We start from the raw sequence: 14,881 nt of genomic DNA on the forward strand, positions 1-14,881 counted from the left end.
CTAAATCCTCATCTAAACCAATACAAATTTTTAAAAAATGTAAAAGGTGCTTGGAACCAAAAATGCATGACATGAACATTTTAACAGAAGGCCAGTAATGAGTGCAGACCGACAGGTGCTAAGTGCAGACCGACAGGTGCTAAGTACATCCCAAAAGGCACCCTATTCCCTTTGTAGTATACTGCTTCTGGCCAATAGGGCTCTGGTCAAAGGTAGTGAGCCATTTGGGAGACATGCTCAGGTTGACCAGTAGTAAAGTGAAGGCAGATTACCTGACAATGTATCTGGCCTCAGAGAAGCGGCAGGCTACATAGAGACCTTTGATGATGTCAATCTTCTTATTCATGGCCTGCAGAGAGAGCGCCAAGAGATTCAGCGGGAGCGTGGGAAAGGAGAGGATGCGAAAGGAAAGAGGATACAGAGAAAAGGAGCAAAGAACTACCACAGGACTAGGGCTTATGTCCCAAACGTCACCCGCCTTCAGAAAGTATTCAGAGCTCTTGATTTATTCCACATTTTGTTGTGTTACAGCCTAAATTCAAAATGGATTAAATATTATTTTTTGCTTAACCAGCTACACACAATATCCGAAATTGAAAAATTGAAAACAAGTTTAGAAATTTTGCGCATGTATTGAAAATTAAATACAGACATCTCTCGTTTACATTAAGTCTTCACACCGGAGTCAATACTTTGCAAAAACACCTTTTGCGGCGACTACAGCTTTTGTATGCCTATATCAGTTTTGTACATCTAGATTTGGGGATTTTCTCCCATTCTTACTTGCAGATTTTCTTAAACTCTGTTTTAGAGCGCATGTCCATGACTTATAGACAATGAAACTAATTGGTAAGAGAAGGGCTATTGTATCTCTTCAAGGTATAACCAAGAAACCTGAAAACAAGAGTTGGTTAGAGTTGCGCATTCCGTTTGCCAACAATACTTTGACATAAAAAGTGCCGAAGTCAAGTGTTAGTTGCGCACGGCAGTTACTAAAACAATGTAACTTGTTACCAATGATCTACCGTGTTAAAGCTGCCCATTTAAAACGTACATGCTCTAGCAAAGTAAATATATTACTCGAATAACGATATGTGTTGGTAGAGAATAATCATAAAATATAACCTACCTGATGTGTTTGTTTGAAGCTCTGTGCCGGTGTGCATTACGCATGACACAAATTATTCTGCGTCTTTGAAGAACATTTCATTGGTTGATGGGATTAACCAAAGTGATGAATTATCCCGAGGGTGAGTTACGTCATGAATGTGAATTGTGTGACTTAAAGAAGACGTTATGGAAGTGTGTGTTTATGTAAAATTGTTGTTTATGATGTTATATGTCCATGGCAAATTACTGTATGCATCTATGGTAGAACTGCGTTTTGGGCATATCATGATAGAACATTCCTAGCGGAAGGGAGTTCTTGGAAAGAGTACTTAAGCGCTCAGAGCCATACCTTAAATTTGTTATAGGCATGGAGTTGTTGCTGGAAATGGTTTATACCTTGAATATCTTTGATTTATTAAAGTCTTTGTCAATTCCCTCTTTATTATTTTCTGCACAAAGTGTATTAGCCAATTCGTCCTGCACCTCTTAATTTTGTAAATAAAAGCCTCTAAGAGAGGTGAGCACCAGAACATCCTGTCTGCCTCACTGTTCGATCTGCCGCTACAGCTTTTTCACACTCTTAAGTTCGATGGGGAGAGGCTTACAGCAATCTTCAAGTCTTTCCACAGATTTTTAATGGGATTTAAGTCTTGCTTTGGCTGGGCCACCCAAAATCTTTCACATTCTTGTTCTGAAGCCATTCTAGCATTGCTTTGGCTGTATTTTTTGTGGTCATTGTCCTGTTGGAACAATAAATCTTTACCCCAGTCTAAGGTCGTTTGCACTCTGAAGCAGGTTCTCATCAAGGGTTTGCCTGTATTTGGCTACATTCATTTTTCCCCCCTCCAGCCTTACCATTCTCCCAGTCCCTGCCGGTGAAAAGCATCCCCATAGCATGACGCTGCCACCACCATGCTTCACAGTAAGGATGTGCTGTGCCTGGTTTTCTCCAGACAAAGCTTTGCAAAATGGTTAAAATAGTCTTTCACATGCCTTTTTACAAACTCTGGACATGCTAGCATGTGCCTGTTTCTCAAGTGGCTTCAGTCTGGAAGGTTCTCCCATCATAACCAAAGGAACTCTGTAGTTCTGTCAGAGTGGTCATTGGGTCCTTGGTCATCTCCCTGACCAAGGTCCTTCTTGCCCTGTTGCTCAGTTTGGTCGAACGGCCAGCTCTAGGCAGAGTCTGGGTAGTTCCAGATTTTTTCAATTTTCCAATGATGGAGACCGCTGTGCTCTTGGAAACTTTCAACACTATAATAAATTGTGTTATACCCTTCCCCAGATATATGCCTCATCACAGTACTCTCTCAGAGATCTACGGACAGTTTCTTGGACAGCATGGTATAGTTTCTGCTCTGACATACACGGTCAACTATGGGACCTTATATAGACAGGTGTTTGTCTTTCAAATTCATGTCCAAACAGCTGAATTGGACACAGGATGACTCCAATCAAGTTGTAGTGACATCAAGGATGATCAAAGGAAATCGGATGCACCTGAGCTCAATTGGGAGTGCCATAGCAAAGGGGTGTGAATAATTATGTAAATGATATATCTATATTTAATTTTCAATACATTTGCAAACATTTATAAAAACATTTTCCCTTTGTCATTATGGGGTATTGTGTGTTGACGGGTGAGCAAAAAATATGAATCAATTTGAATTCAGGCTGTAACAACATTTGGAATAAGGGGTATGAATACTTAGCATATACTATATATAGTGCACTACTTTTGACCAGGGCCCAAGTCAAAAGTAGTGCACTATATAGGGATGCCATTTGAGATGTTCACTAGATATTAGTATCTAACTGACAAAAAGCGTAATGGAATCCATGCCTTTCATCAAATTCTAGACTGATTACAAATCAACTCAGCATTTCATTTCCTGGACAGCAGAAGACTGGTTTTTAATCAGTAAATGTATCAAAAACATTGAGGATGTTCATGTAAACATCAGACAGACAAAGACAGACAACTCAGAGTTCCTACTCATGTTCCTGATGTCTTTCAGTTTGTTGAACACGCCCCCTGCCGTCAGATTGGCTTGCTGGAACATTCTCTGGTTGCTACGGGAACTCTCCGCCACCAACCCAGAGTCGCCCTTCTCTGCAGCCTCCGCCTTGATTTTGTCCAACTGTCGCCCTGGCAACAAGGATAATAAAAACAGTAAGATGTGATAGAATTCTAAGCCCGAAAGCAAAGTAAGAGAATTAATAACAAAGATGTGTTTGAGTACGTGTGTCATATCAGTTACTTGGGCAACAGTTTGTGTGTGCACGCACACAAGTGTATGTCCTTTACCAATTGCTTGGGCAACAGCTTTCATCAGTACAGTTTCTCCCACTCCCAGCTCCAGTCCCAGGTAAGCAGGACCCAACTGATTGAGACACAGGTAAACACAGCTCAGCAGGTCCTCTGAGGAAGAAGAGAAAGAGAGAAAACTCAGCACACACATTGGACTCATCCACACTCTGGTTGTGTCCCAAATCACTCCCTATAGGGCACTACTTTTGACCAGAGCTTATAAGCACCCTCTTCCTTATATAATGCACTACTTTTGACCAGGGTTCTGGTTCTGAAAATAGGATGCCATTTGGGACACAGACCATCTGACTCATCTCAATAAGTTAGGTTGCATCCTGCAACTGGGCCAATAGCTCATGTAGTTGCTGCCAGCTCCACATTCACAAACATTAGGGAAAAAGCTAAGAAAACTATTTCATCTGGAGAGAGGATTATCAGAGCGTAGAAGATTTGATAATGTTTTAATGCTCCTCAAGCTGGCAAAAAAAGGAATGCAATTAGTATGTAAGACGAAGTATAAGGAAAAATTACACAAGAACAAACAGTCACAACTTCGGAGGTATATTAAATTTCCCTTATCTGCCAGTCTTCCTCAATCTTCTCAAAGGTACGTGCAACAGCTGAATAAGGGACCCTGTGAAAGAGAAAATGAGTCAAAACACCTCCATTGAGAGACATTATGTAAATCAAAGTATTGTGCAGGTTGTTCAATATTTAGTATTCATAAATGCACACTGTAGCAAAACAGTTTGGAACAGAAAATTAAAACAAGCATTTGTTGGACAAGTTCAGGTAGTCCCTCTCCGATTCGTCCCCTTTGCTTTAGTTTAGTACCTAGTGAACACGACCCAGGTTGAGGTATATAACAGAGGGGTGTGGAATTGTGACAAGGGGGTTGAACGTACCTCTGTCCCCACCCCCAGCAGGCGTGGTCCACCGGGTGGTAGTTGGGTCTGGACAGGTCGTACTGGGCCTGGTCCGTCTTCTCTCTGGTGGGAGAAAACACTGACATTAATACAGTATAGTATTCAACTCAATGAAGAAAACATTCAGGTAAAAAGTAGTGCACTTTATAGGGAATAGGTTGCCATTAGGGAAGCACCCTGAGAAATGAACATGCATATGGGGCTGGGCGATATGGCCAGAATATCATATCACGGTATTTGAAAAACAATTGCCGGTATTCTACATTTGCTTCATGAGTAGTGTGTGACCCTTGGGTGACAACACATACAAGTGATTTCAAATAGGTCTTTCTCCATTCTGACTGTTTTATACTGTTCAATTCAACCAAAAATACATTTGATCAATGTCTGCATTTTTTGTACTCATTTGAGTTAATTTCCATACTCACGTAGGCTGGATGATATGGACAAACAATCTAGGCCATAGGGCCTCCTGAGTGGCACAGTGGTCTAAGGCATTGCGTCACAGTGCTAGCTGTGCCACTAGAGATACCGGGAGACCCATGGGGCAGAGCACAATTGTCCCAGCTTCGTCAGGGTTAGGGGAGGGTTTGGCCGGCAGGGATGTCCTTGTCCCATCGCGCACTAGCAACTCCTGTGGCGGGCCGGGCGCAGTCCACGCTGACACGGTCGCCAGGTGAACGTTGTTTCCTCCGACACATTGGTGCGGCTGGCTTCCGGGTTAAGGCCTAGTATCAAGAAGCAGTGCGGCTTGGGTTGTTCCAGAGGATGCACGGCTCTCGACCTTCGCCTCTCCCGAGTCCGTAAGGGAGTTGCAGTGATGAGACAAGACTAACTACCAATTGGATACCACGAAATTGGGGGGGAAAAAACAATCTAGGCCTTATTTTTAACCAAATGTTGCGATTTGACTTGCAATTTAGAGCAAAACATTTGGGTGAACAGTTGGAATCATAGAAATATAATTAGCATAATATATTATATAGTTAGAATATAAGAGTGGGCAATTTGAATAGTGTTTGACGTGACAATTAATGAAAATGCCAGGGAAGCGTTATTGTGACAGGGTAGGAACCAAATAAATCTAATTAGCATAATAATAAAAAATCCCCTTCAAAATGTGTCTGTTTAATCTAGAAATATCTGGTATTTTGCATGGGATGCATCTCAATCCACCGCATCCGCCAATAGTGGTCTTCCACATCTGTGGTGGAAGTTGGCCGAGCTACAGCAGTGTTTGTCAGACCATGAGACAACCCAATATTCAGTCTTCTCACGAAAACGCCTGTACGGTTTCGCCTACACACTAATATGACCCCTTAATGGAATGGTGTTTTGCTCTAGGACAAGCCCCACAGGACTTGTCTGAAGGTAGCCCAGTACCATATTTTTATTTTTTATTAAGTATACAAAACATTAGGAACACCTGCTCTTTCCATGACAGACTGACTCGGTGAATCCAGCTGAAAGCTATGATCCCTTACTGACGTCACCTGTTAAATCATCCACTTCAAATCAGTATAGATGAAGGGGATGAGACAGTTCAAATTATTTTTAAGCCTTGAGACATTGATTGTTTGCCATTCGGTGGGTGAATGGGCAAGACAAGATTTAAGTGCCTTTGAACGGGGTATGGTAGTAGCTGCCAGGAGCACCGGTTTGAGTGTCAAAAACGGCAACGCTGCTGGGATTGTCTGATTTCTGATTTCTGATTGTCTTTACGCACCACCACTAATGAGCTGAGCTTCTCAGTATTTTTTTCTTCGCCTCGACAGTAAGTCAACAAAGTTGTATTTTTTCATTCATTGTGAATGACAGTAATAGTTCCTCACAGTATTTTTAAAAAATAATTCCAACACTCTCCTGGCCTCAACAATCACCAAGACTCTGTGTGAAAGAGCAAAATATTACGATCTGATGATCCTATATATCCAGTGGAAACATAAAATACCTGAACACTTTTCCCTTGCGCAAAAACAGCTGTAGTGCAGGAAACTGCTGGCCCGGAATAGGCTAGTTGATACAATGTCACAGCTTTGGGTGGGACCCAGTTGATTGATTTGACACAACGTTGCACTTCACAAGACCGATAGAAAGGGAGGCAGACGGGCGGAGTAGAGATGAACGCGATTAGAAAAAATACATTTTCTACCATTTTTATTTGTCGACTTTAGGCTCATGTATTTTACTTAGCTGACGATGGAAGTTATAGGCATGGACGGTAAACACCGTATATCCGGGTATCTGGGAAAAGCCACGGGATTATTTGTCAATACCGTTAACCATTTCTTTAAAGTTAATACATTTTAATATGTGTAGCTAGTTTAAGTAAATACCCGCAGTCACTTGTGCAATACTTTAGGAGAAAAAAAGCAGATGGAGTTAATTTCACCTGTCACATTCTGAAGCTTACCGTAGTTCACCAGAACAGTTGAGCCAGCCATGTGTTTGACACAGATGGAGAAAGCGGGAGCAGGTGAGTGCAGCTGTGTATTGACAGGGGTCGCGTTTTATCCTAGACAGAAAATACATTTGTGTAACACATTCGGCAGAAAATAGCTTCATTTTCATCCGATGGCAAAATAAGTGCATTGCTAACGTTATTTGGCTGGCAGCCACAAAAGTAAACGAGTTTACAATATAAAATGTATTTTTTTTACAAAAACAATGCATGGCCATCATATATATATATATATATATATATATATATATATATATATATATATATATATATGGCTAATGTTTATCATAGAAAGAATGTAGCCAAGAATGTAGCCAGCTCAATTTCCTAATGTTTTGCTTAAAGTTACACTTGTGTTTTACGAGAGAAAAGTAGCTACACATCAGTTCGAGCGCTGTCTGCTGATTGAATGCTCGTTAGCGAATTCTCATTTGAGTGGAGAACTGCAACTGATGCACGAAATTAGACTGATGCCAAGCAAAAATTACAATAAGAAGCATGTTTACATTTTGTTTTTACAAAAAAAAATGTTATGCGTTATTTTTCTCCTGTGTTAACGCTAAATTCCGCTTTAATGTGACCCCTAAATTTAACTTGCTAGTTAATCAAATTAAGCGACTGAATTAATAAGGTGACAGGGCATCATATTGTGTTAGCTTTATGCATCGGCTCTTAGCCAACCATGCTATTGTTTTTTTTAGCGTTGTTCATAACTTGTTTTGTACATAATGTTGCTGCTACCTTCTCTTATGACCACAGGAGCTTCTGGACATTGGAACTGGGATTGCTCACCTCAAACTGTACAAAGAGTTCTTCTTCAATGAGTCAGACGGGAGGCATATCGACACTAGACCAGGCCCAGATCCCTGTGACTCACTGGAAAAGGAAACTGATTTTGCGGAAAGAGATCAAGATCCCTTGTGAGGATCAGGCGACGAGTGGCTAATCTGCCTTTGCCTTCCGTCCAGCTAGCTAACGTTCGATCGCTGGAAAATAAATGGTATGAACTGAAAGCACGTTTATCCTATCAACGGGACATAATTAACTGTAATATCTTATGTTTCACCGAGTCGTGTCTAAACGACAACATTAAGAACATACAGCTGGTGGGTTATACACTATCGGCAGGATAGAACAGCAGCCTCTGCTAAGACACGGGGCGGGGGCCTATGCATTTATGTAAACAACAGCTGGTGCATGATATCTAAGGAAGTCTCAAGGTTTTGCTCGCCTGAGGTAGATTTTCCCATGATAAACTGTAGACCACACTATCTACCTAGAGAGTTTCTGTATTTTTCGTAGCTGTCTACATACCACCACTAAAACCACACTCAATGAGCTGCATACCGCCATAAGCAAACAGGAAAACGCTCATCCAGAGGCAGCGCTCCTAGTGGCTGGGGACTTTAATGCAGGGAAACTTTTACATCAGTTTTACCTCATTTCTATCAGCATGTTAAATGTGCTACCAGATGGAGAAAATTCTAGAACACCTTTACTCCACACAGAGACACATACAAAGCTCTCCATTTGGCAAATCTGACCATAATTCTATCCTCTTGATTCCTGCTTACAAGCAAAAATGAAAAGCAGGAAGCGCCAGATACTCTGTCTATAAAACAAGTGGTCAGATGAAGCAGATGCTAAACTACAAGACTGTTTTGCTAGCACAGACTGGAATATGTTCAGGGATTCTTCAGATGGCATGGAAGGAGTACACCACATCAGTCACTGGCTTTATCAATAAGTTCATTGAGGATGTCGTCCAGAAGCCATGGATTACAGGAAACATTCACACTGAGCTAAAGGATAGAGCTACGCTTTCAAGGAGCGGGAATCTAACCCGGAAGCTTATAAGAAATCCTGCTATGCCCTCCGACGAACCATCAAATAGGCAAAGTGTCAATACAGGACTAAGATCGAATCGTACTACACCGGCTCCGACGCTTGTCGGATGTGGCAGGGCCTGCAAACTAATACAGACTACAAAGGGAAGCACAGCCGAGAGCTGCCCAGTGACACGAGCCTACCAGACAAGCTAAATAACTACTATGCTCGCGTCGAGGAAAGTAACACTGAAACATGCATGAGAGCATCAGCTGTTCAGGACAACTGTGTGATCCCGTTCTCCTTGGCCGATGTGAGTAAGACCTTTAAACAGGTCAACATTCACAAGGCCGCAGGGCCAGACGGATTACCAGGACGTGCACCCTGAGCATGCCCTGACCAACTGGCAAGTGTCTTCACTGGCATTTTCAACCTATCCCTGACTGAGTCTGTAATAACAACATTTTTCAAGTAGACCACCATAGTCCCTGTGCCCATGAACACTAAGGTAACCTGCCTAAATGACTACCGACCCGTAGCACTCACTTCTGTAGCCATGCAATGCTTTGAAAGGCTGGTCATGGCTTACATCAACACTATTATCCCAGAAACCGGAGACCCACTCCAATTTGCATACCGCACCAACAGATTCACAGATGATGCAATCTCTATTGCACTCCACACTGCCCTTTCACACCTGGACAAAAGGAACACCTATGTGAGAATGCTATTCATTGACTACAGCTCAGCGTTCAACACCATAGTGCCCTAAAAGCTCATCACTAAGTTAAGGACCCTGGGACTAAACCCCTCCCTCTGCAACTGGGTAGGTAACAACACAACCGCCACGCTGATCCTCAACACTGGGGCCCCCTCTGGTGTGTGCTTAGTCCCCTCCTGTATTCCCTGTTCACTCATGACTGCACGACTCTAACCCCATCATTAAGTTAGCTGATGACACAACAGTGGTAGGCCTCATCACCGACAATGATGAGACAGCTTATCTGACCATGTGGTGCAAGGACAACAACCTCTCCCTCAACGTGATCAAGACAAAGGAGATGATTGTGGACTACAAGAAAAGGAGGACCGAGCATGCCCCCATTCTCATCGACAGAGCTGTAGTGGAGCACGCTGAGAGCTTCAAGTTCCTTGGCGTCTACATCACCAACAAACTAACATGGTCCAAGCATACCAAGACAGTCGTGAAGAGGGCACAACAAAACCTATTTCCCCCCCCACCCCCTCAGGAGACTGAAAATATTTGGCATGGGTCCTCAGATCCTCAAAAGGTTTTACAGCTGCACCATCGAGAGCATCCTGATGGGTTGCATCACTGCCTGATATGGCAACTTCTCTGTCTCCGACGGCAAGAACACTACAGAGGGTAGTGCGTAGGGCCCAGTACATCACTGGGGCCAAGCTTTCTGCCATCTGGGATCTCTATACCAGTCAGTGTCAGAATAATAGTCAAAGACTCCAGCCACCCTAGTCATAGACTGTTCTCTCTCACTCAGCAAGCGGTACCAGAGTTCCAAGTCTAGGTCCCAGAGCCTCCTAAATAGCTTCTACCCTCAAGCCATAAGACTCCTGAACAGCTAATGAAATGGCTACCCAGACTATTTTCATTGCCCCCCCACCCCATCTGGAACGCTGCTGCTGCTACTCTTATCTATGCATAGTCACTTTAACTCTACCTACATGTACATATTACCTCGACACTGGTGCCCCCGCACATTGACTCTGTACCGGTACCCCCGGTATTTTGCCCCCGCTATTGTTATTTACTGCTGCTCTAATGATTTGTTATTCTTATCTCTTATTTTGTGGGGAGATATCTTCTCAAAACTGCATGTTGTATTCGGCGCATGTGACAAATAAAATTTGATTTGTTTGAAAAGTCAAAGTCCTTTGGATTAATTATTTGTACAGCTGCCACTAACTTGATTTCCTTGGGATTTTTCTCCTCTGTACTACCACTTAACTGTAATACCACCACAACAGTAGTCAGGAGTCATGACCGCAGTGAAATTCCACATGACCATTTTGAGTCACGGTCTCTAGGCTTCTCCAAAACTGTGCTCTGATGTCTCTGATGGTCGTTAGTAGCCTACCAAACTTGCTAACAGCCAGTCGCTAATGGCCGGTACTCAGCACTCTATTGTCCTTCTAAATCACTCTGACATCAATACAAATGAAATTACACTTTATGAGTGCCCTGGTATTCTGAGTTTGAGTGGAATAGGATCACCTGTTTGGCAGCGAGAGCCAGCTCCTCATAACTGGTTGATGCATGGAATAAAGTGTTTGTTGCACAACATTTCCATAGGCAAGGCAATTGCATGAGACAACAGAGTTGATGGCCTCTTTTTAATAGAGGACCCATTTAGCTTTCTATAGGCTAGGACTATTATATTTATTTCTCAACTTTCCATAGATTAAGCATTTTTTAAAATCTTTACAACTAGAGTAGCCTGCCTGGCTGGCATGAAAATGAACAGTGGGAAAAGGGTCCTTTACTATTCAAGTGCATACTGATGGCGTCTTTCGTTTTTACACTGCCCCTGCTCTGACAAGTGCATGATAAATATCCCATTTGAAATCAAAACAAATTTCACACACATTTAAAGACAACATTTAAATTGAAAATAGTCTGAATGGTGAGAGTATTATCACTTGTGAATGATGCACAGCACATGCCTTTTTCTGTCTGCAACTCTTTCAAATCAGTCGCATGCATCATGTAGCCCAGCCCATGTTTTGCATCACAAAATGGTGTAGCCCAGCTGAACGGTGTTTCCTCAGACACAGTGGTGCAGCTGGTTTCCGGGTTAAGGGAGCAGTGTGTCAAGAAGCCATGCGGCTTGGCAGGGTGGTTTTTCGGAGGACGCATGGCTCTCGACTGTCGCAGCGATGGGACAAGACTAACTACCACTTGGATATCACAAAATTGGGGAGGAAAAACAGGTAAAAAGTACAAAACGATAATAAAAAGAGGAATGGCTTGGAGATCGGTTGGTGACCGCTGGTGTAAAGTAAATATATGCATTATCGGCAGTTGTCTCCCTCTTACCCTTTCTTGTCTTTTAACGTCCTCAGTGATACTAGCCACCTTTTCCCCTTCTCTGTGCTCAGCTTTCCTTCTCCCTCACTCTTCTCCTTTTTGTCTTCCACGCTTTTACTCCTATTTGTCTTCCACGCTTTTACTCCTATTTGTCTTCCACGCTTTTCTCCTCTGGTTTCTCCATCTTCACAGCTGCTTTCCTGGGAGCTAGATAACAGAGAAGTACAAAGCATGTTCCATTTACTTGTTCCACTGCCATCTCTGCAGCTTATAAGCCTCTTACACCACTACAGATTTCTTCTAAACTTCCCATAGCAAAGTTAGGTTAAGGCCCAAATGGCACCCTATATAATGCACTAAAATTGTTTAGGGCCTATATGGCGCTGGTCAAAAGTAGTGCACTATATAGGGAATAGGATGCCATTTGACACACTTGTTTCTTCTAAACAAACTGCAGAGAGCAAACTCATTCATATAGGAGGTTTCAGTGCTAGGGAGGAAGTAAGTGTGTGGGGAAAAATCTCAAAGAAATTGCTGATAGGGGCTTTCTTGTCTTGGGGGCTTTTACACTTTGTCCTCAGTTTCTTCCGTCTCCTTTACAGCCTTTTCATTTTTTAGGACTTTTCTGCTTTTCTTTGTCATCCTTTACTGCCATCTTTTGAGTTTTACGGCTTTTTCCCTTTTCCATCCAACTTCTTTCCATCATCCTCCCCCTTCTCGGTCATGGTCTCTTTCACATCAATTTCTTTCTCCTTCTCTTCGTCTTTAGTCTTCTCTTCACCTGTCTCTTTCTGCTCTGTTTTTTTTCGGCTCTACCTTAGGCGTACCCACACTTTTTTCCCTCTCCTCCCACCTCCATCGCTTCCTCTTCATTCTCGACAGAGAGAGAGTGATGCAATACACTTGTAATGGAGGAAAATAAACCTTACCTGTGCTGTCCTGTGTTTTGTCAACCCGTGCTCTTTTTTTCTGAGGTCCTTGTTCTTCCTTCACCACCTCCTCACTGCCACTCCTGCTGTCCAGCTCTCTCTTTGGGAACGGCTTCCTTGCTACAGAGATGACACAGAAAAATAGAGATACATTACTACTGAGCACGTGTGCAATTATGCAGCCTAATTCCTTTTTCAAACAACTTGTGTGCAAGCTTCTCTTTACTTTTAGTAATAATTCCCACGCACCTGCAGCGAGTAAGACCAGATGTGAGTTTTTTTTTTTTCATTTTTCAAACACCTTTGAAAATGCAAGCTGCACTAGATAACATGGACAGTTAACAGCGTGTTACTAGAGGCTGATGGACTTGTTTAGAGACTGACCGGTCCGGCGCTTGAGTATTACTGAAGGTGAGGTGGACGTGGCAGTTTCAGGGGTGGCAGCTGGGGTCACCGGTGTAGCAGGAGTGACGGGGGCAGCAGCAGGGTACAGGGGGGTGGGGAGTGCCTTGAATACTTCATCCTGTGGGGGAAAGAAAAAAGTTCTTACTCAGATCCACACACACACACACACGTGCGTGCACACACACACACACACACACACACGTTGCCTCGTCTTTAATTGCATAGACCAGGGGCTATATGTAGCAAGGGTCTTAAAGTAGGAGTGCTGATCTAGAACCCGTTTTGCCTTTTAGATTCTAATGAATAAGATTACATGGTCAGGGGGGATGTGATCCTTCTATGAGGCGCTTTGTGAATACAGGCCCAGTGCAGGGTGTGCAAATAATCTCCTTTAATAGAGAGGGTTTACATAGAGAAGAACATGTGGTGGGAAATGTAGTCTACCTTTTCCTTCTTGGGTAGGACAGCCCTGTCCTCTTGTTCCCGTTTGACTGCCTGTTCTTTCCCGACTGGAGCCTCATCACTGTCCAGGATCTGACAACTGCGTTTACTGAACTTTTTGACTTGCGAATCAGGCTGGTTGTGGACTCCATTCTGCACTTTGAGAGAACTTTTGACAGGTCTAGCAAGGGTCGTGTCTTTGGCATCATTAAAAGTGAAGACTTGTTTATCAAATCACTTCTCTGTAATTATTATTATGCGATTAAACTAATCATGTAAATGTAATTAACTAGGAAGTCGGGGCACCAAGGAAATCTTAAGATTAAAGTTATAATTTTCCTAATATAACTCTTCAGATAACTTTATCTGATCAATTAGTCTAATTCATGAATGATTCTTTACCTCATGTTAGTCTCATTCCAAGTGTCGGAAATTGTTGGTTATATGCACGAACCCAGCCTTTACTATGAATCATCCATACACCAATTATCTTAATTGTTTATTTACTAACTAAATAATCACAGAAATGCATAAACAAACAGATATGGTTACAAGGAAATGATTGGGGAGGTTCCCCAGTGGGCTAAGCCAATATGACTGCTTGGTGGACAAAGGGAAGTAGGTGTGGACTGAACAGCGGGAAAGACCAACAAAAGGAATCACTACAGTTGATAATTATATTAATTGAAATGCTAATCCTTTGCACATGACTGCTCACTCATTCGGGAATAACTGCAATCAATATATATTTACGCTCAGTGTGTCGTTGTGGAATCGTCCGTCTGTCAGAGTTCATACGAGTCTCTCTCGCTCTCTGCCTCTTACGTGGTTAAAATGGATACTTCAGGGTACCATTCCGAAATATTCTCATAGAATAGATGTTTCGGGTTTTCGGGTTGTCGGTAGAGGTCGACCGATTTATGATTTTTCAATGCCTATACCGATTGGAGGACCAAAAAAAGCCGATGCCGATTTTTAATTAGTAATTTAAAAAATATATATTTGTATTAATGACAATTACAACAATACTGAATGAACACTTATTTTAAAACACATCAATAAAATGAATTTAGTCTCAAATAAATAATGAAGCATGCTCAATTTAGTTTAAATAATGCACAAACAAAGTGTTGGAGAAGTAAAAGTGCAATATGTGCCATGTAAAAAAGCTAATGTTTAAGTTCCTTGCTCAGAACATGAAAACATTTGAAAGCTGGTGGTTCCTTTTAACATGAGTCTTCAACATTCCCAGGTAAGAAGTTTTAGGTTGTAGTTATTATAGGACTATTTCTCTCTATACCATTTGTATTTCATATACCTTTGACTATTGGATGTTCTAATAGGTACTTTAGTATTGCCAGCCTAATCTTGGGAGTTGATAGGCTTGAAGTCATAAACATTGCAATG

At 42.2% G+C, this 14,881-nt stretch overlaps 1 pseudogene; it reads right to left on the reverse strand.

Annotated features, from left to right (window-relative positions):
* Positions 1-13,887, reverse strand: part of LOC110508327 — a 29,210-nt pseudogene extending 15,323 nt beyond the window's left edge.
* Positions 13,888-14,881: the final 994 nt, after the last annotated feature.

Source organism: Oncorhynchus mykiss, chromosome 28 (genome assembly GCF_013265735.2).
Source record: "Oncorhynchus mykiss isolate Arlee chromosome 28, USDA_OmykA_1.1, whole genome shotgun sequence".
Taxonomy (NCBI): Eukaryota; Metazoa; Chordata; class Actinopteri; order Salmoniformes; family Salmonidae; genus Oncorhynchus; species Oncorhynchus mykiss.